The sequence below is a fragment of the Protopterus annectens genome, chromosome 4.part1, assembly GCF_019279795.1.
Source record: "Protopterus annectens isolate FY-2018-M chromosome 4.part1, PAN1.0, whole genome shotgun sequence".
Classification (NCBI taxonomy): domain Eukaryota; kingdom Metazoa; phylum Chordata; order Ceratodontiformes; family Protopteridae; genus Protopterus; species Protopterus annectens.
In genome coordinates, this window is record NC_056734.1 from 803,349,835 (window position 1) to 803,371,468 (window position 21,634).

Consider the following 21,634-nt stretch of genomic DNA (forward strand, 5'->3'; position numbering starts at 1 on the left):
GCTGTATAGCCCTTCAAGACACATATTACCACATAAAAATGGACAAATGCTCCAGAAGGTTTCTGTGCTTTCAGCTAGAAGCCAGTCATTTCCAGTTCAGAGCACTGCCCTTTGGTCTCACCACAGCCCCCAGGGTGTTCACCAAATGCATGGCAGCAGTCACGGCTCATTTGAGACTACACAGATTCCAGGCATTTTCTTACTCAGAAGACTGACTCCTCACCACCTCCACCAGGTGTGTACTGCTTCAATACACAAATTTCATCCTGCATCTTTTCATCTCTTTGGGCATCATGGTCAACAAAGAAAAACCCCAGTTGATTCCATCACAAGACCTAGAGTTTATAGGAGCTCACCTCAATGCAATCTCTTGTGTAGGTTCTCGCCCTTTTCACAGACTGCAAACGATAAGGTCTCAAGTACAATTAATCGTATCTGAAGACAAAGTCCCTGCTGTTCTTGTCCTCCAAGCTTTAGGATCTATGACAGTAACCATTACCTTAGTACCTCTGGCAAGATTTCACATGAGGCTACTTTAATGGCTCTAAGCTGCACAGTGGTCTATCCTAACACATCCAATGACATCCCATTTTAATAACAAGTCACTGCAAGAAGGATCTATACTTTTGGATGCAGTCAGAGGAAATTCTTCTGTGCCGTCCCTTTACTCCCTATCAGACCAAGGCCATAGTGACCATGGAGGCCTCCCAGATTGGGTGGGGGGTGCATTGTTTGGGAAGAACATCCAAAGCACTTGGTCTCTGCAAAATGCCAATTTGCACATCAATGTCCTGGAATTGAGGCCAGTACTCTTAGTGTTGCAAGCCTTTCAATCTGCCCTCCCTCCGGGGACAGTTGCAATTCAATCCAACAACATGTCAATGGTTTGGTACATCAACAAAAAGGGTGGAACCAGATCTTACCCCCTGTGCTGGGAAGCTCACAGGATATGGCAATGGGCGATATCTTCTAACCGCTTTCTAGTTGCAACACATTTCCCAGGGAGCTCCAGTGTAATAGTGTACAAACTGAGCAGATGCGTTCTCCTGCCTCCCGAGTGGTCTCTCAATCCCATAGTGGTAATAAAAATTTTTCACCGATGGGGTCAGCCTTGCTGCGACTTCTTTGCTTTCCCAATGAACAATAAATGCAGCCGGTATTTTGATCTAATCCCCCCTCAGTGGGAGTCCCCGAGAGACACTCTCTTTCTCAATTGGCCTTCAGGACTTCTCTATGCCCCCCCCCTTTCCCCTCATTCCCCTGTTCTTGAAGAAAGCCTAAAAGTTTAGAAGCTAAGTGATCCTCATTGCACCCTTTTGGCCCCAACAAATCTGGTTCCCCTTTCTTTGGCCTCAACTGATTCACTGTCCATTGATTCTGGACCCAGTTCCAGACCTGCTGTCTCACCCACAGGGACTGGTGCATCCCAACCTTCACAGTCTCAAGCTGACAACTTGGTTACTCCAATTCCATTAGTTGCCAGGCAGAGTAATGTAGCTTCTTCAGTACAGAAAATTTCTTCTGGCTTCTCATAAACCATCCTGCAGCAAACTCTATCTTAGCAAATGAAAGAGATTTTCAATTTGGGCTCATACAAACAATCTAGACTCCTTCTCATCATCTGTTGACAAAGTTTTAGAATTTTTAGCTTCCCTTTTTGATCAAGGAGTTTCTGCTTCCACCATTAAAGTTCAGTTAGCGGCCATTTCTAATTTCAACAATGGCTACAATGATCATTCTTTAATTTCCCATCATTTATGCAAAGTTTTTCTTAAAGGGTTCTTGCATCTAATGCCTCCATGCAAGGACCTTGTAGCTCCATGGGCTCTAACTCTGGATGTAATGGGATCCTATCTCGCCTACATTCATAACTGATGGGCTCGGAGCCGATCCATCGGCTCCGACTTGGCCAACTAGTACACTAGAACGAAGTCTCTTATTGGCTGGGCTACCCTCTATCCCAGGATGCACCACACCTGCTTCCCCAGATCTCGTTTGCCGCTTTACAAGCTGGACGTGGTCTCGACTTGGCTGGAGCTAAGTGGTCTCTTTTTTTACCTTTTACTGGTCTTTGACCTTGGGGTTTCTTCTGAAATTAATAAAACAGCTGTTTTACGGCTATTCTCTGTATTTTGTGTATTTAATAATTTTTTGTGTGTGAAGTGATTTATTACTGATACTTCTATTTCGCTGTCGGGCAAGGCCCGTTTAAGTTAGAGGGCCTTTGCCCTACTTTTGGAAGTCTGTGTCATTATTTTTCTCCGGGCAAAGCCCGTTTAAGTTAGAGGGCCTTTGCCTGTTGTTGTTGTTGTGCGTGCTTACTGTGTTTCTCTTGTGAGGTAAATCTCCCTCTGGAGAGCTCGTGCCTTGTTCTCTCGCGCTCTGTAGTTGGCGCTAAGTTTTTGATATTAGACACTGCCTTTTTTCCTGACAGTATGTCCAAAGAGCAAAAGTCAGGGTTCAAAAAATGCAATAGGTGCAATTACAAAATGTCTATTACAGACAGTCACTCAATATGTGTGTATTGTTTAGGGCCTAAACATTTACAGGAGACATGTAGTGTGTGTCATGCTTTCTCCTCTAGGGTTTTTCAAGAGCGTAAAAATAAACTGATCTTGAAGGGTCTTATTAAGCCCTCTTTCGAGGAAGCTTTGGATTCTCCTATTACCTCTAAAAAGAAAAGACCGTCGGCTCCAACAAGTCCATCGGAACCGACTGCTAAAAAGCATAAGTCGACCTCTTCTTCCTCGGCTCCACTGACTTCGGGGCCGAGGGTCGAAGGGTCTGCCTCGATGCCTCTTTCCTCGGCTCCATTAGTTTCGGAGCTGCAGGTTGGAGTATCGAGAGGCGAATCACCTCCAGCGGTTCCAATGGTTTCGGAGCCGGTGGAGGTGTGCAGCTCAGACTCTTCCCCCTCGGCTCCGAAGAAAGCTCCTTCGGCGCCGATGGTTATTCATGCTGTGGCGGAACCAGCGCCGATAGTGTTGGAGCCTTTTCGGAGCCGGTCCCCTACATTGTCGGAGCCGAGAGGAAAGTCTTCTCGTCCTTTGTCTACCTCCTCTAAATCCTCAAAACTGTCGGATTCGGATTTGGATAGGGTTATTCAGAGGCTTTTCCAGTCTCCAGTTTTTGCTCAAATGGTCTCGGCTCTGGCCCAGTTGGCTTCGGAGCCGATCCCCCCTCCGAAACATTCGATTCCTCCTCCAACCTCCTTGGAGCCATTGGAGTCGGTGATGGTGGAGCAATGCGGAGCCGTACGGTCGGGATCGAGACCCCTTCGAGGTCTATCGGCACTGACTATGGTTCCTACCCTGTCCTCGGGTTCGGGGTTTGGTACTGGGACTTCCTCAGCAGGGCCCGAGGGGAACACCTTGGGACTGGGTGCCTCGGTACCTAGTCTTCCCCTCGGAGCATCGGCTGCCGGAATCCCCAGTGCCATCGTGGCCTCTAGACCAGTGATCTCCATGGAGTCTGGAGGTCCGGCCTTTGAGGCCATGAGGAGCGCGCTGGCCATGCCCTTGCCGGCTCAGCAGGCTTCCACCTCACCGTCCCTAGACCTGCAGACTGGTGCTTCTGCCATGTTGCAGTCCCCTGGCAGCGGGGCCCCAGGGCCTGAGGATACCCCCATCGGGGGTTCCCTTCTTCCGGGGGGGTCCGTCCGAAACTGCTTCGGACGAGCCCCCACGGAAGAAATTGTGCAAGAGGAAGCACGTGGACTCCCAAGATGAGTCTGTTACATCGGACACTGACCTCGATGACGCGGAAAGGTCCCCTAAATCATCTTCGGATGATATCTCTTTCTCAGATATCCTTGAGATTCTGAGACAGAGAGGAGATTGGCAGGCCAAAACTCCTTCCGCTGAGGAGTCAGTCTTCTTCAAGGCCTTCGGGTATCAGCCCTCCGCCTCCTGGGTGTCTCCGCCCTTCGATGAACTCCTTGATTTGGTTTCTTGAAGGGCTTGGGAACACCCTGATTCTGTGGAACCGGTGCCTGCGAGACCTAATAAATTTCTTTCAGCCCCCCCCCAGAAGGAATTTCTGACTAAAGATGTTCCCGTAGATGCTATGGTGGTGGCATCTGCCACACAGCAGGACGTGGCAGAGGCTTCAACGTCTATCCACCCTCCTAATAAGGATTCCAGGAGCATGGATAGGTATGGGAAGCGTACCCTTTCTTCAGCGGCCTTTACTTTACGGTCGCTGAACTATTTATGTCATTTTACCAGGCTCCAAAGGGACCTCCTTAAAGAGCTAAGTGACTCCCTTACTGGTAATCTACCTGAGGCGCTAGCCCCCACTGTTGGTGCCCAGATGACTACCTTATTTTCCATCGTCAACTCGTCCATGAGGCTCATTTCGTATGCGGCCGAAGGGGCGAGTAGAGCAGCGGGAACAGGCGTTGCCCTCAGGAGACATGCCTGGTTACGCTTGTGTTCATTTGCAGAGGCCTTCAAGTCTTCCTTCGCCGACGCCCCCTTTGATGGGTCATCTTTGTTTGGACCCAAGGTGAAGGACACACTAACTCGGTGCGAGCAGGAGGGCAAGACCTTGACTGCCGTTGGGGCCCGCTTTTCCGCTCCCTCTAGGCCTTACCTCAAGGTCCAGAGAGGAGGGAGAATGTGGTTCAGAAAAACTCAGAGGTCTTTCCCTACTCCACCCAGTGATTCCCCCTCCAGAGGCAGGGGGGGGGAATTCAGGAAGACGCCACCCCAGAGGCGGCAGAGGCCCCCATAACTCTGGAGACCGCGATTCCTTTCGTGGTTCTTCCTACACTCAGCGTCCCTGAGTTGTTGCCCGACTGTGCAGCTCCAGAGCCAGTCGGGGGTCGTTTTGCGGAACACCCACAAGCTTGGGAATCTATAACCAGCGATCAGTGGGTGCTTCGGATTATAACCGGAGGCTATCTCATCCCCTTCATCAAGCCCCCCCTTCCCTTAAGGGAAATCCCGGACGTGCCACCCAGTCAGCGGGATCAGGCAGCAATAGAGATTTCAAAGCTGCTAGAAAAAGGAGTCATCCAGCCTGTCCCCACCGACCAGATCGGATCAGGAACTTACTCAAGATTATTTTTGGTGCCAAAAAAGACAGGGGACTTCAGGCCCATTTTGGACCTCAGTTCATTGAATCGTTTTGTGGAAAAGTCCAAATTCCGAATGGTCACCCTTCAATCCATTCTCCCACTGCTGGAGAAGAATGCATGGATGTGCTCCATAGATCTCCAGGACGCTTACTATCACATTCTGATAGCTCAAGAGTCCAGGAGACACTTACACTTCCGCCTGGGAGTCAGTCATTTCCAGTTCCAAGCACTGCCCTTTGGTCTCACCACAGCCCCCAGGGTGTTCACCAAGTGTCTGGCAGTGGTGACTGCTCACCTGAGGAGTCTAGGATTCCAAGTGTTTCCTTATCTAGACGACTGTCTCCTTACTGCCACCTCCGAGCATCTACTATTTCAGGCGCTCAAGGCCACGGTCACCTTGGGCCGTTTCTTGGGAATTATGTTCAATTGGCAAAAATCTGTACTACAGCCATCTCAGCGTATTACTTTTATAGGCGCAGAGTTAGATACAAAAAGGATGCGTGCCTTCTTACCGGCAGCAAGAATTCAGGTTCTGCAAAACCAAGTCAGATCCTGTCTCCCCCTATCAAGAGCTCCGGCCCATCTGATCCTACAACTGTTGGGCTCGATGGCGTCAACTATACTCCTAGTCCCCTTAGCCAGACTCCACATGCGAATTCTGCAATGGCTCCTATCGGTTCAATGGTCCTATCAGGAACTTCCCTTGAACCATTTAGTCATGATCACGGAGAGTTGCCGTCGGGATCTGCGTTGGTGGCTCCTCCAATCCAATCTCGACCAGGGGCGACCCTTTATTCCTCAATCCCCCATTGCCACTGTGACCACGGACACCTCCCAGGTAGGGTGGGGGGGTCATTACCTGGACAGGTCTGTCCAAGGCACATGGCAACTCCAGGAAGCGCATTTGCATATCAATATCCTGGAGATGAGGGCGGTACTCTTGGTACTACAAGCTCTCCATCACGCTCTCCCGCAAGGTCCGATTGCTATCCTAGCAGACAACATGTCGGTGGTTTGGTATATAAACAAGCAAGGTGGAACCAGGTCATACCCACTGTGCAGAGACGCCATGAGACTTTGGCACTGGGCGGTAGCTACCAACCGCTTTCTAATGGCAACGCACATACCGGGGAAATCCAATGTGATTGCGGACAGATTAAGCACGACCATTCTGTTACCCCACGAGTGGTCCCTCAACCAAAGAGTGGCTGCGAAAATCTTCGCCAAATGGGGTCTCCCTCGCTGCGACTTGTTTGCCAGCCCCCACAATGCGAAGTGCAGAGTTCTTCATGCTGATCCCCTCTCAGGGACAGATTCCCAGGAACGCTCTGACCCACATTTGGCCCCCCGGTCTTCTTTATGCCTTCCCTCCGGTTCCCCTCCTGCCGAGGGTGATACAGAAAGCCATTTACCTGGAGAGCGAGATGATTTTGATTGCCCCGCACTGGCCTCGTCAGGTTTGGTTTCCCTTCCTACAGAGGCATGTGGTAGAAGGTCCATGGTTTTTGGACCGAGTGCCGGACCTGTTGACTCATCAGTCAGGATGGTTTCACCCATCTCTCAGGTCCTTGAGGTTGGCGGCATGGTTACTCCACTTCCATCCTTAGTCCAAGACAATTCCCTTTCTCCGGTGGTGATCCACATATTGTCTTCTTCTCATAAACCTTCCACTGTCAAACTCTATTCCAGCAAATGGAAAAGGTTCGCCTTCTGGGCTCAGCAACGAGGTATAGACCCCCTTACTGCCCCAGTATCGGAGGTTTTGAATTTCTTGGCCTCTCTTTTTCAGTTGGGCTCTTCAGTTTCCACGATTAAGGTTCAGCTAGCGGCTATCTCTAATTTTCATGCTTCTTTTGAACCTTCATTGATGTCTCACAAACTTTGTAAGTCTTTCCTTAAAGGAGCATGGCTCCTTAGGCCCCCAATATCTCACCCTGTCCCCCCTTGGGACCTAAATATGGTTCTTGCTGCCTTAACTGCCCGCCCTTTTGAACCAGCTGCTACCTGCGATTTGAAATTTCTGTCCTGGAAAACTGCCTTTTTAGTGGCCATAACTTCGGCCATGCGGGTTTCAGAACTTCAAGCTCTTTGTTCTGATCCTCCGTATTTGATATTTCACAAACATAGAGTGTCCCTGAAATTAAATCCCTCCTTTTTACCAAAGGTAGCTTCTTCTTTCTGTATTCAACAGACTATAGAGCTCCCTGTATTTTTTCCTGAGTTTTCTAATAACGCAGAATATATTCTTCATCAATTGGACGTCCATAGACAACTGCGTTTTTATTTGAATAGAACCGCTCAGACACGGAAATCAAATCAACTGTTTGTTTCCTTTGCAATAAACAAATTGGGTTAACCAGTAGCTAAAACCTCCATAGCTAAATGGATTAAAGATTGCATCTCTTTCATTTATTCACAGGCTAACAAAGAGCTTCCCTTTCCAGTCAAGGCTCATTCTACCAGGGCAATGGCTACTTCTGTAGCTTTTTACTCCAAATTATCAATAGATGATATTTGTGCTGCGGCTACCTGGACTTCTCCGCACACTTTCGTTTCTCATTACAAACTAGATGTGGTTTCTCGAGGCAGGGCTTCCTTTGGTTCCACAGTTCTCAGGAGTGTTTTCCAATGAGCCACCTGGGATTTAGGTGCTAGGGACGCTGTCCCATCAGTTATGAATGTAGGCGAGATAGGATCCCATTACATCTTTTAGTTATGTACTTACCATAACTTCGGATGTATGGGATCCATCTACATTCATACGCACTCCACCCTCCTTCCCCCTTCCATTGGGATTTAGAGGAGATGTAGTTCCATTTGGAGATCTTCTCTTGAAGAACTTTAGTTGGTTGTAGTAACTACTATTTTTTCTGTGTTTGCATGTAAGTATGAAAGCGAACAAACAAGATCTGGGGAAGCAGGTGTGGTGCATCCTGGGATAGAGGGTAGCCCAGCCAATAAGAGACTTCGTTCTAGTGTACTAGTTGGCCGAGTCAGAGCCGATGGATCGGCTCCGAGCCCATCAGTTATGAATGTAGGCGAGATGGATCCCATACATCCGAAGTTATGGTAAGTACATAACTAAAAGTTTTACAATCGCTGGTACTTCCACCCTTTGAACCAACAGCGACTTGCCAACTCAAATTTCTGTCATAGAAAATTCTTTTTCTAGTGGCCATTACTTCTGCCAGGAGAGTTTCTGAAATTCAAGCATTGTGTGTGAAACCCTTTTATTCGATTTTTTTCATAAGGACAGAGTTTTGTTGATAACCAACCCTTCCTTTCTTCCTAAGGTGGTCTCAGAATCTAATATTAATCAAACTATTGATTTGCCTGTTTTCTTACCCAATTTCTCCAATGAAGGTGAATATTGCTTGCATTTACGGGATGTTCACAGGATAATTACATTTCTACCTTGACAAGACCAAAGAGATCAGAACGTTGGACCAGTTATTTCTTTCCTTTTCAGGTCTAACTTTTGGAAAACCTGTATCAAATGTTACCTTATTAAGATGGCTAAGAGATTGTGTTATCTTCATTTGTAATCATAATAACTACAAGTTATCTGTGCCTGTAAAAGTGCATTCCACCAGATCAATAACCTCATCAGCTGTTTTCCACTCTATGGCATCCATGGATGAGATATGTGCAGCCGCAACATGGGCTACTCCACATACCGTTATTACTCTTTACAAATTGGCTATGGTTTCCAGGTATAGAGCATCCTGTGGCTCTATGGTTTTCAGGAATATCTGTCAGATAAAGAAGTTATGTACTTACCATGACGTTCCATCTGTGTTGTAGATCTTCATTCATTCTTGACATCCAACCCTCCTTCCCCCTTCTACAGATTTCCTGGAGGATTGGATAATTGTTCTGGGAACTTATAGGTTTCACTTTGGATATGGCTTCTACCTTTTATACCTGTTCTAACATACTATTTGGCTGCAAACTCGATCTGAGGTAATGGAGAGAGGGGCATTGTGGGTAGAGTCTTAGCTTGAGAGTTTTTTGGCTGGTGTGAGCTGTATAATGGCTGAGCCAATTCTGAGGATCGGAGCCAAGTCCCATTCATCAAGAATGAATAAAGATCAGCAACACAGATGGAACGTTATGGTAAGTACATAACTTCTTTTTTTTACATCTTTTGAGATTTATCATTAAAGTTTCCTGCTTTTCCATGCTGGTCACAGATGTGCTATATAAAGACAAGCCTCACCAAATCTATCAAGAATTGCATTCAGTGAAAATGCTTTCACTTGCTGCTAGCTTTGGTATTTTCAAGTTTAAGTTGCTTCTCTTGGCTGGGCCAAAACTGTTTGCATCTAGCAGTGCTTGACAGCCAAGAAGGTGAGAATATAAGCAAAGGATAACTCATCATAACTTTGACAGTCAGGAAATCCTTGATAGGTTCAGAGTGGACAGGGGTATTATAAGGGTCTTAGTGGGTATGTTTGACCCCCATAGAGTCATTGGAGGAATGCGTAGACTTCCAGTCCCTGTGCATACTAAGGTATGTATAGTCCTCACTATACTTGCTGCAGTGACCTTTCAGAGAAAGAACAGGGACGCGTGGGGATCTCACAGGCTTCTGCCTTGATGATACTGCAGCAGTTCCTGAATGTACTCTTGGCACATGTGGATCAGTATATCTATTCCCCTGTGTCACCTCAGGACCAAGTCAGGACTGAGTGTCGTTTATGGACTGGAACATTTCCCTGTGGCATTCATTGCAATAGGTTGCACCCGTGTTGTAATTAGGGCCTCTCTAGTCCACAGGGGAGTGGTACCACAGTAGGAAGGGCTACCATCCCATTAATTGCCAGGTGGTGTGTGATGTATGGGGGTGCATCACTAATACCTCACTAAGACGATTGTAGGGCTTAGACACATGCTCTATGTGGACAGACTCAAAAAACTTTAGCTATACTCTGTCTCTTATTGCATATTTAGAGGCAATCTCTGCTTGACCTACAAAGCCATGTCTGACCCAGAGCTGCTAGATATTCTACATCTAAAGAAATACCAATCCCTCCATGCCACATGCTCCAGGGACCTAATCCTCATTACCACAATAAACAGAACATGCTGGAGGGACAGGTTCCTAACCTAGAGACTTCCCATACTCTGGAACAAATTTCCCATTCACGTCAAGCAGAGCACTTCACTGGCCCTCTTTAAGAGAAATCTTGACGAGTGGATGGGCAATAGGAAGTTCACCCTGGGGATCACTTCAGTGGCCTTGCTTGTCAGGGGCACTGGGAACTAACTTTGGGTGGCATGATGCCAGGGAATCTTCTTGGGCTAGACTTATATAGGCTCCAGGGCCATTAGCCTAGTACACACCTATGAACCTATGGACACATCTATAATGTCTCAGCCTAACATCCTGGCAGTGCACATGATTCCCATGTCTGGCACAGTAACTCACTCTACTGTCTCTTCCTGTATGGTAGGATGCCCAGAGGTCACTTTGTTGGTAAGTGGGAAAATTATTATATTTAAGTAGCTATTCAGATTAAAATGTATTGCTGAATGCTAAAGGTTTTTTTTTTTTGTTTTGTTTTGTCAAACCTCATCTTTTTTCTCTGTTTTTTTTTTAAAGGTGACTCTTGATATCCACTGGAGCCCTGGTTCATGACACCAGTGAGAAATCCAAGTAGAGCTGCAGAGGTTATATATAAAACACATCCCTGTCCCAGACCCATATTGTCATTAAGAGGGTCTTTGGCTTCTTGAAGAACCATTTGATGTGCCTGGATAAGTCTGGGGGAGCCGTTCAGTATGACTGCATGTTGTATTCTGCATAACATGATCATGCACTGGTCTGGTGGTGAAGTGATGAAGTGACCCCTGCTGTCAGTAGAGCTCCAGGTTCCAGTTCCATTATGACTAATGATGGGTGGTGAACAGCAGTAGTAAGAGACCCCATATGGCAGGCTCGTGCAGGTAAAGACGTAGCATCTAGTCCACTAGTCCACAACTATGAATCATGATATTCAGGTTACTTTTCTTTTATTGTAAAAAGAGTATAATTGAAGCATCTATAGGCAATGTTGTTTGGTGCATGGTCTGCTCTCACTGTTCACTTGACATTCTCTCTCATCTTATATATTTTTATTATCTTTTAGAAAAGTTACTCATATTATTGTTGCTTAAAGTCATGTCTGAGTGCTCAATGACGCCTCTTTAATGACATTGTATGGCATCATATAAACAATAATTTACATTTTTGTCTGCTTTGATGAATAAATTCACATTTCATGGGTTAATGCACTGCAAATTTAATGGAAATGAATTATACTGCTTTTTTATATTATGCCATTTCTTCTTTGATTATTCTGGTGTGCGTTATATCAGATTAGTTTTATGCTGTCATACGCAATAATCTCTGACTTCAGAAACAGAAAAAAACTATTATCATTACTACAGTGGGGAGGATGAAGTGGCAGCAGTGTTAGTTTACATGTCAGGATACTCATTTTAATGTGTTATTCACTTATGATATATTTCACTTGAAAATTTTTGTGCATTACTACTTTTATGTTGTAGGTAACTGCCACCTGTAGGAATGGTAATCCATGCAGCACTGATTTTTGACTTCCTTTCATTGATGGTGTACATACTAGTCTTACAAGGATGAAATGCATATATTTGCAAACTTGGTCCCCCCACCCCATTCCAGTTAAACAAACAGCTATGTCTTTGAAGTTGATTCACAGCAGTTCAAGAACAAATGAGTCAAACACATCTCCTATAAATAGGCTAGATGATAGTATAAGTGATTTTGAGAAGAAGCTACTATGAGAATTGTAAGTGAGCTGTTCTGATGTCATGACCTACTTGATGCAGGTGATCCTGCTTTCACTGATCTGACCATGCTGCATGATCAAGTTTGTGATCATGACCTTGAATGTAAGGATCTGATATTGTTTGTTTCATTCTTCCTCAACATATGGGTTTAGATCCAGTCTTTGGATCTGACTCTGCCGCATATTCTAGACTTTGGACCCCACTCTTGAGCTCCTTCCTCTACCCATACTATTCCATCCATATTACCTCAGATCTCATTTGCCGCCATCGCAAACAGAAGCAGGTTCCTCTCTCGAGCTTTCAAAGTGATAATTTGTGAGCTTTATAGTTTTTTTCATTTACCTTTCCTGAGCAATATCTCTCCCCACATTTACCTTTAACCTCCCAATGAGTCTTTGACAGTCATTAGGAGATTCTCTTTTCTTTTTCTGTCTATATTATTCTATATAGTATTTCTCCATACCATTGCTAGTTTTTACCCTTTTGATTTATAGGGTATTTCTGTAGTCTACCATTGTTGGTAGTTGATTTTTTACTGAATCTATTCCCCTTTCATTTAAAAACTCTTTTCTTTGTCTTAATACTTTGTTGTACGTAATCATGTCAGATAAGCCAAATGAGTTTAAAAAATGCATTTCTTGTAGGCACAAGACTTCTAATTCAGACCCACAAGGAGTGCATTTACTGCCTTGGAGCTGGGAACTTGGATACTAAATGTACTATTTGCTCCACTTTTTATTCAAGGGCCTTGGTGAAAAGGCTGCTATTTCTTCTGGGGCTGAAACCCCCTCTGAATCTACCAAGTCAGCTCCTTTGAAGCATAAGAAATGCTCCCTCCAAAGTACCCAAGATCTTCTTCAGAGCCCCCGGTAAAAACAAGGAAAATTTCAGATCTGACATTGTCTGATCAGAAGATAAGATCCTCTGATCTGAAACCCTCAGAACCAAAGGTTTCAGTTCCTGTTTGTGATATCATCATCTCTTACAGCAACACCTTTAGTTTCTAAATCCTTGGATCCGACGACTAGTATCTCTTATAGGAGTTGTACTCCAGAATTCTATATTAAATTCTATATTAAACCCATATCGCCCACCCTGCCTGCTCAAGTTGTTTCAAACTCCTAAGGAACACTCCAGGCCTCCATCCACAACAACTTATAGGTCCTCCAAAAGTTTATTGAAAGCAGATGTGGATAGGATAATGCAAACGTTTCTCAGAGCTCAAATCCAAGTGGGGGTCTTACCAGCTCCATCCCTGTTGGATCCGTGAGTATGCCTGTGGCATCCAGGACCATTCTATTCCCTTCTGCAATCCATCCAGTCATTTCATAGTCCTAAGATCTGAAATCCCTGAGATGTCTGGTGTCAGATTGACTCAGACTATGTCCTTGACTAGCTCTGCACTGATACCCTTTGAACAGAACAGGTCCCAAAGCCGAAATATTGGCGTAGGATCTGAGGGGTTAGGTTCAGCTCAGATTTGGTTACATCCCTTGGAGCCAGACCCTGGACAGTTTGGATCCAGTTTCAACCTTGAAGCACAGATCCGAGGGAGATCGAAACTTACCTTCATCAGAAGTTTCAGCTCCAAGAGGGCAGGTCAAATCTTCTACGGGTCCATCTGCTTTCAAAGAAGTGGAAAGGGCTTTCTCTCTCCAAAGATAACCACCATCTCACTATTTGGATCCCATCCCTTTTCACTCATTGATTCCAAGCTCTGAGTCAATCAGACCTATGCCACAGGGACAGACAGTTCCAATAAGTGTTCCACCACTTCCCCTCTCTTCTGACACCTCACCTGAACATTCTACAGAATAGATGCATCAGAAGAGAATATGGAAAAGGAGACACATTGACTCCCCAATGGAGTCACTCACACAGGATACCGATTCTGATGAAGGACAAGGGTCCCCCAAATCACCACCGGAAGTTATTTCCTTTGGAGATTTTGTAGAAATCTTTCAACATAAAGGTGGCTAGTCTTCCCAAAACCCTTTTCCAGTATTTTGGAGGCTTTTGGTTTGAGCCCATCTATGTCATGGGTTACCCCCCGGCAGATGAACTTACTGATTTATTTTCTTGCCAGGCTTGGAAGGAACTGGATGTTATCAAACCGATCTCAAAAAGAGTTGATAAATTTTTAGCCCTACTAACAGTCAGACCCCGCTGCAGCAAAAGCGTCCCAGTTCTTGCTATGGTGGTGGTGGCTGCCACCAAGAAAGAGCTAATAGAATCAAGCTCTTCTATCCATCTGCCAAACAGAGAGTCTAGAGCATTGGACAGATGTAGAAAGAGACTCTTTGCCTCGACAACCTTTGCCCTGAGGTCACTAAACTACCTGGCACACTTTAATAAACTTCAGAGAGATTTCACCGAAGAGTTATCAAATACTCTGTCAGAGTCAATGTCTGCAGAGGTCTGCAGAACAACAGTCTTAAAATTGGCTGCTCTGTTATCCATATCAAAAGTTTCAATGAGGTTGATCTCTCACACAGCCAAAAGTACAATACAAGCAACTAGTTCAGGCATCACCATAAGGAGACATGCTTGGATGCAGCTATATGACTTTGCAGAGTCTTTTAAGATGTCCTTTCTCAGTATACCATTTGATGGCAATTCCTTGTTTGGGCCATCAGTAAAAGAGATGCTTACCCAAGGTGAACAAGATGGAAAGACTCTGTCTGCTGTGGGAATCAAGTTTTCTACCCCTCAATGAACTTTCTTTATGAATAAGAGAGGCAGTAAGAAGATGTGGTTCCAAAAATCTCAGGGACCTTTCCAAGATCTCTTTGGTGATAATTCCTCGAGGAATGGCAGATGTCAGCCTAGCATGGGGAACCTGTGCCCCAGGATGCCCCATTGGTTGACCTCCACTTCTTCCAAAACTTCCCTCGAACATTCGGAGGAGGTCCCTTGAAAGAAAAGATGTAAGAGGAAACATCTGGACTCCCCTGAGTTCATCACTTCAAATACAGACTTGGATGAATCGGAAGGGTCCCCACAGTCCCCCTCTGAGGATGTCTCTTTTTCACACATCTTGGAAATCCTTAGACAGAGGGGTGGCTGGAAGTCCCTAGCCCCTTCTGAGGATGAGTTGTATACCTGGACGCATTTGGTTCCTGACCTCCATCTCTTGCGTGTCTCTGCCTTTTGACCCATTTTTGTCTGTAGTGTGTCGAAAGGTGTGGGGCACTCCAGAGACCATGGAACCAGTTCTGAGGAGACTGAATAAATTTATTACTGCTCCTGAGGATAAATCCTTCCTTTCCAAAGGGGTCCCTGTTGATGTCATGATGGTGGCAGCAGCCACTAAGAAGTAACTTGCAGAAACTTCTTCATCTGTCCATCCACCGAGCAAGGAGTCTCGTATGATGGACAGGTATGGGAAGCGTATGTTCTCTTCAGCGACCTTTACTCTCAGGTCACTGAATTACTTGTCACACTTCACACGACTACAGAGGGATCTCCTCAAAGAGCTAGGAGATACCCTGCAAAATCCTACAGCTGAGGGAGTTGCGAACAGGGCAGCTTCCCAGATTGCGACCTTGACTTTAGTGGTTAACTCCTCCATGAAGCCCATTTCTTATGCGGCAGATGGAGTGAGTAGGGCAGCAGGTACTGGGTAACTTTGTGGAGACACTCCTGGATGCGCCTTTGTCAGTTTGTGGAACCTTTCAAGTCTTTATTTACCAATACCCCCTTTGATGGCTCATACTTGTTTGGGCCTCAGGTAAAAGAGACTCTCACCAGGTGTGAACAGGATGGCAAGACTCTCTATACCATAGGAGTCCATTTTTCCACTCCATCTAGACCCTATCCTAAAGGTCAGAAGAGTGGAAAGATATGGTTTTGAAAATGCCAGGGAGCTTCGCCTGACACACATGGAGGTTTTTCCCTCAGGGGCCGAGGGGAAACAACAATGGAAGACGCCGCCCTCATGGCAGAGGGGGTCCAAAACAGCAGGGCGACAGAGATACATTCTCTGCTAGGCCCTTCCAGCACTCCTGAAGTGAGGCTCAACTGTCTGCCTCTAGAGGCAGTTGGGGGCAGACTATCACTGTACTCATCAGTCTGGCAAACTATCACGAGAGAAACATGGGTACTGTCTATAATATCCAGGGGTTACAAAATTCCTTTTCCCCAGTTACCCCCCTCAAAAGAAAAACATTCTATCCCAGATGTCCCACCCAGTCTTTGGGATCAAACAATCCTAGAAGTACAAAGATTGCTAGAAAAAAGAGCCATCCAAGAAGTCCCCACAGACCAAATTAAATCTGGAATTTACTCAAGGTTCTTTTTAGTTCCAAAAAAGACAGGGGACTGGAGACCCATTTTGGATCTCTGCAAACTAAACAAATCAGTAAAAAAGATGAAGTTCCAGATGGTAACACTGCAGTCCATTCTTCCTTTCTTGGGTCAGGACAATTGGATATGCTCCATAGATCTCCAGGATGTGTACTACCACATAAAAATGGACAGGCATTCCAGGAGATACCTACGCTTCCGGCTGGGAGCCAGTCATTATCAGTTCAGAGCCCTGCCCTTTGGTCTCATCACAGCCCCCAGCATGTTTGCGAAGTGTATGGCAGTGGTCACGGCTCACCTGAGGCATCTAGGATTCCAGGTGTTTCCATATCTAGATGACTGGCTCCTCATTGCTACCACTGAGCATCAACTGATCAAAGCACGGGACTACACAATCCAAGCTTGTTCCCAGCTAGGCATCACCTTAAACTATGAAAAGTCTGCCTTGTTGCCTTATCAGTCTATTACCTTTATAGGGGCAGACTTAGATATGAGACACATGATAGCAAAGCTGCCTCAAGATAGGGTGTCAACCATTCGTCAGCAAGTTTTGTTTCTCATAAAGAAGACGAGAGTTCAGGCAAGAGAAGTATTACAAGTCTTGGGCTCAATGGCCGTAGCAATTACACTAGTTCCTTTGGCACGCTTCCACATGAGGATTCTGCAGTGGTTTCTTTTCACTCAGTGGTCTTTACAGGATTTACCAATGTCACACATGATCTTGATCATGGAAACTTTCCAAAAGGACTTAGTATGGTGGCTTGTCTCCCCCCAGGTGACTCTGGGCAGACCCTTTCTAGACCCCCATCCAGTAGCCACAGTGACCACGGATGCCTCCCAGATAGCGTGAAGGGTGGCATTATCTGGGACAGACTGTCTAAGGAATGTGGCAACCTCATGAGTACCATTTACACATCAATGTTCTAGAGATGAGAGTGGTGTTTCTTTCGTTGCAAGCACTTCAAGACTCTCTACCTACCGGAACCATTGCAATTCAGACAGACAATATGTCAGAGGTATGGTACATTAACAAGCAGGGCGGGACCAGATCTTACCCCTTGTGTCAGGAGGTGCTTCAAGTATGGCATTGGGGGATGTCTTCCCAACGTTTTCTGATTGCGATGCACATTCCTGGGAAATCCAACATGATAGCGGGAAGCCTCAGCAGGGCTATCCTCATGCCTCATGAGTGGTCCCTGAAGCAAGAAGTTGCGGACTTGATTTTTTACAAATGGGGCCAGCCATGCTGCAAACTTTTTGCCACTCCCCTCAACAATAAATTCAGCAGCTACTTCGCCCTAGTCCCCCCTCTGGGACAGTCACCCATGGATGCACTTGTTCACGATTGGCCTCTGGGACTACTCAATGCTTTTCCACCTTCCCCTCTAATTCCAAAGGTACTTCAGAAAGCAAAGTAACTGGGTTGCAAACTCATCCTCATTGCGCCTTACTGGTCTCATCAGATATGGTTCCCGTTTCTTCACCATCATCTTCAACTGGAGCCTTGGATACTGGACTCATTCCAGACCTCCTGATGCATCAGTCAGGCAGGCTTCATCCTTTCCTCCAAACTCTCAAGCTGACTGCTTGGTTTCTCCACTTCCAGTCTTAGCCAGGCTCCCAAACATTTCCCCGGCTGTACAACACATCCTAGTGTCCTCTCACAAGCCCACTACCAGGAGGATTTACACTAGCAAATGGAAGAGGTTCTCTTATTGGGCAAAGAGTAAAGATATTGATCCTGTCACTGCTCCTGTTCACAAGAGTCTTGATTTTCTGGCTGAAACCTTCAAAAGAGGGGCAGCTGCAGCTACTATTAGGGTTCAGCTAGCTGCTATCTCCAATTTTTATGTAGGAGACTTGGGTTCTAACATCATGTCCCATAAGTTTTGCAGAACATTCTTAAGAGGTACAACTCTTTTACAGCCCCCAGTAAGAGAAACCCCCATGACCTAAACTTGGTTTTAGCTTCTATGGTTCTTCCACCTTTTGAACCAGCAGCATCTTGTCCCCTGAAATTTCTATCTTGGAAAACCCTTTTCTTGGTTGCTATCCCCTCAGCTAGACTGGTTTCTGAATTACATGCTTTGTCTATTCACCCGCCATATCTCATTTTTCACAAAGATAGAGTCTCTCTTAGGACCAGTCCTTCCTTCTTGCCAAAGGTATGTTCAGAGTATAATTTAAATCAGTCCATTGAGCTTCCTGTGTTCTTCCCCAATTATGGCAACAAGGCAGAGTATAGACTCCACCAATTGGATGTTCATAGACAATTATGTTTTTATTTACACAGGACCCAAGACCTTAGAAAATCAGACCAATTGTTTGTATCCTTTGCTGACAATAAACAAGGTTCTTCATTTTCAAAAGTGACCTTATCAAAATGGCTGTCAGACACAATCAGTTATTCTTATGATTTGCGAAAAAAGACACTACCAGGGAGGTCCAGAGGACATCCAACCAGGACCTTAGCCACCTCTGTTTCCTTCCAAGCTAAATTGCCTTTAGATTCAATTTGTGCAGCAGCAACATGGGCAAATCCTCATACCTTTATCACTCATTACAAAGTGGATGTGGTCTCCCAGAATAGGGCATCCTTTGGTTCCACGGTCCTGAAGAGTTTGTTCCAGTGAGCCACCCAAGAACCAGGTGCTGGGGACGCAGTCCCAACCAGCAAGAATGAAGGTGAGATGGGACAACATAACAGAAAGAAGTTATGTACCTACCATAACGTTCCATGTTTGTTGTCCTTCATTTCATCTTCCTTCTTGTGTCCCCCCCCTTCCCCCTTCCTGGAGGTTCGAGAGAAGTTCCTTTATTGGTTACACTGGCTGTGTTTTCTGCTGACATACCAGGCTAGTTAACCATGCATTGTTTTTCCTCTTTCCTTCCTACCTTAAATGTATAAGAGCTTAGTAAAGTTTGATCTGATATTGTTAATCCTTGTTCATTCCTTACGCATGGTTATCGGTTCTGACCTCGGAACCGAGCCGGCCATTTTTCAAGCTCACGTCAGCTTCAAGCTCTCGAGCTAAACTCTTACCCACAATCCCCCTCTCCCTGTTACCTCAGATTTCGTTTGCCACATTGCCATTCCGTCGTGTCAAGCTGCTTCTCTTGAGCTAAGTACAGTTATTTCTTGTTTAATAGTCATTTATATTACTTTTCTGTCAGAAACGTTTCTATTTCATTGTCTCTTACCCTATCGCATCTAGCGACCATATTTTCTTCAGGTTTTTCTTCTCTTTTCTCTACCTTTTTACTGCGAGGTATTCTCCCCTTACCATCATTGGTAATCCTTCCCTTTTTCTCATACCTTCGGGTATTCTTTTGTACTATTGCTGGTACCCTTTTCTGCTTTCTATTTTTGCTATCATGGCAGATAAGAAAGGTAGTCCGGGGTTTAAATGGTGTTCTGATTGTGGACACAAACTACCTAGTTCTGTTGCACACTCTTTGTGCGTTTATTGTTTGGGGGCATCCCACTTATCTGTTGACCCGCCCTGTACTATCTGTGAAAACTTTTCAAATAGAACTTTGTTGGAAAGGAAAAACTAGCTGTTACTGAAGGGACTTCTTAAACCTCCCTTTTCAGAGGCTATTTCTGGGTCGGAGGCCTCAATCCCTCCTAGAGCCCATAAGAAAATCATGAATGTTCCTACCAAGGCTAAATCTTTGCCTTCGTCCCCGGCCGGGGACTCCTGCCAACCAAAACCTAAAAAGGCTAAAGTTTCAGCTGCGGAGCTCACTCAGTCAGCCCCAGTGCTTTCGGTGCCTAGACCTTCGGCACCCAGGCCTTCGACTCCATTAGTGATCTCGGCTCCGTCTTCTCCTGCAGCCTTCACTATATCGGCACCAAGGGACTCCTTGGTTCAGACTATTACCACTATATCGGCACCGATCGTTCAGTCGGCGCAAACCTTGACCACATCAGCTCCAACATCTTACTCGGAACCGACGCCTTTATTGTTGACTCCAGTTTTGTCAGTTCCAGCTTCGGTACCGACAACTATTTCAGCACCGATCCCTGTGTCAGTGCAGACCATGACCTCGGCACCGATGACTTCATCGGTGCAGACACCCGTAGTCCATTCTCTCTCTGCACCATTGTTCTCAGTGCGGACTGGTGAGATGGGCACCGAGTTTGCCTCTTCTGTGGACAGGCCTGTTTCTCCCTCAGTCTCTGTGAGGTCAACTAGAAGCCTTTCCAAACATGATGTGTTGCATCTTGTGGATCAGGTACTCTTGGCCAGAGGTATCCCACCCCCCAGGAACTATCCTTCCTTGGGAGGTTATCACCTGTCTCCAAAGACCCCTTCTTATTCTCCTCCTTCATTGCCTTTGAAGTCCATGGATATAGCACAGTCTTCCCCTTCTGCGGTTCCCTTTATGGATCTCACTAAGGAACCGCAGTTGCCTTTGTGGCAGGAAAGTTTTGCTATGACCCAGGATGTCAGTTGTGACACGCATAGTTTACTGCTCCACAGCCATCCAGGGACTCCGGGTCGGCAGACTGAGCCACTCAGGGGAGGGGTGACACCTGTCATACACATTCACTCCTCTTCAGGTGGACCAGCCTTCCAGCTGATGGAGAAGGCTTTCGCTGCTGCTAGTGATACTGGATTGTCTATCCCTCCGCCCTCCTCTGGTACACTGGTTTCACAAGTCACACCGAGCGGACACCGGGTGCAAGGGCCTCAGGACATATTCCCACAGGAAACTCCTTTTCCGCTGTCTTCCCCAGCTTCTCCCACTGAGGAAGTCCACCAGAAAAGTTTGTGTAAGAGGAAGCACATAGACTCCACAGAGGAGTCCCTCACTAAAGACACAGATTTTGATGAGGGGGAAGGATCCCCTTGGTCACCCTCTGAGGTATCCGTTGGTGATATCCTCGAAATCCTGAAACAGAGAGGTGACTGGCAGTCCTCTAATCTGACCTCTGAGGTATCTGTGTTCCTGCAGGCCTTTCGTTCCCGACCCCCTATCTCCTGGGTTACTCCATCTGCCGATGAACTTGTCCAGCTTATAGTGCAGTGTGCTTTGAAGGCTCCTGACACCATCAAAGCTATTCCCCGGAGGCCAGATACGATTTTGTCCCCTCCTGCTATGGATCCCCATTGATCAAAAGGTCTTCCTGTGGATGCTTTGGTGGTGGCGGCCACAACAAAAAAGAATCTGGCAGAAGAAGAAAGCCAGCCTGTCCATCCGCCTAACAAAGGGTCCCGAGCCCTGGATAGGATAGGGAAGTGCACCTGTGCATCAGCAACCTTTACTATCAGGTCCCTGAATTATATGGCACACTTTACCAGGCTTCAAAGGGATCTGATTTCTGAGCTTTCTGAAACCTTGGCGGGTGCCGTGTCTGATGAGGTCCATGACAAAGTGGCCTCTCAGCTGGCCACCATTGATTCAATATCTAACTCCTCTATGCGACTG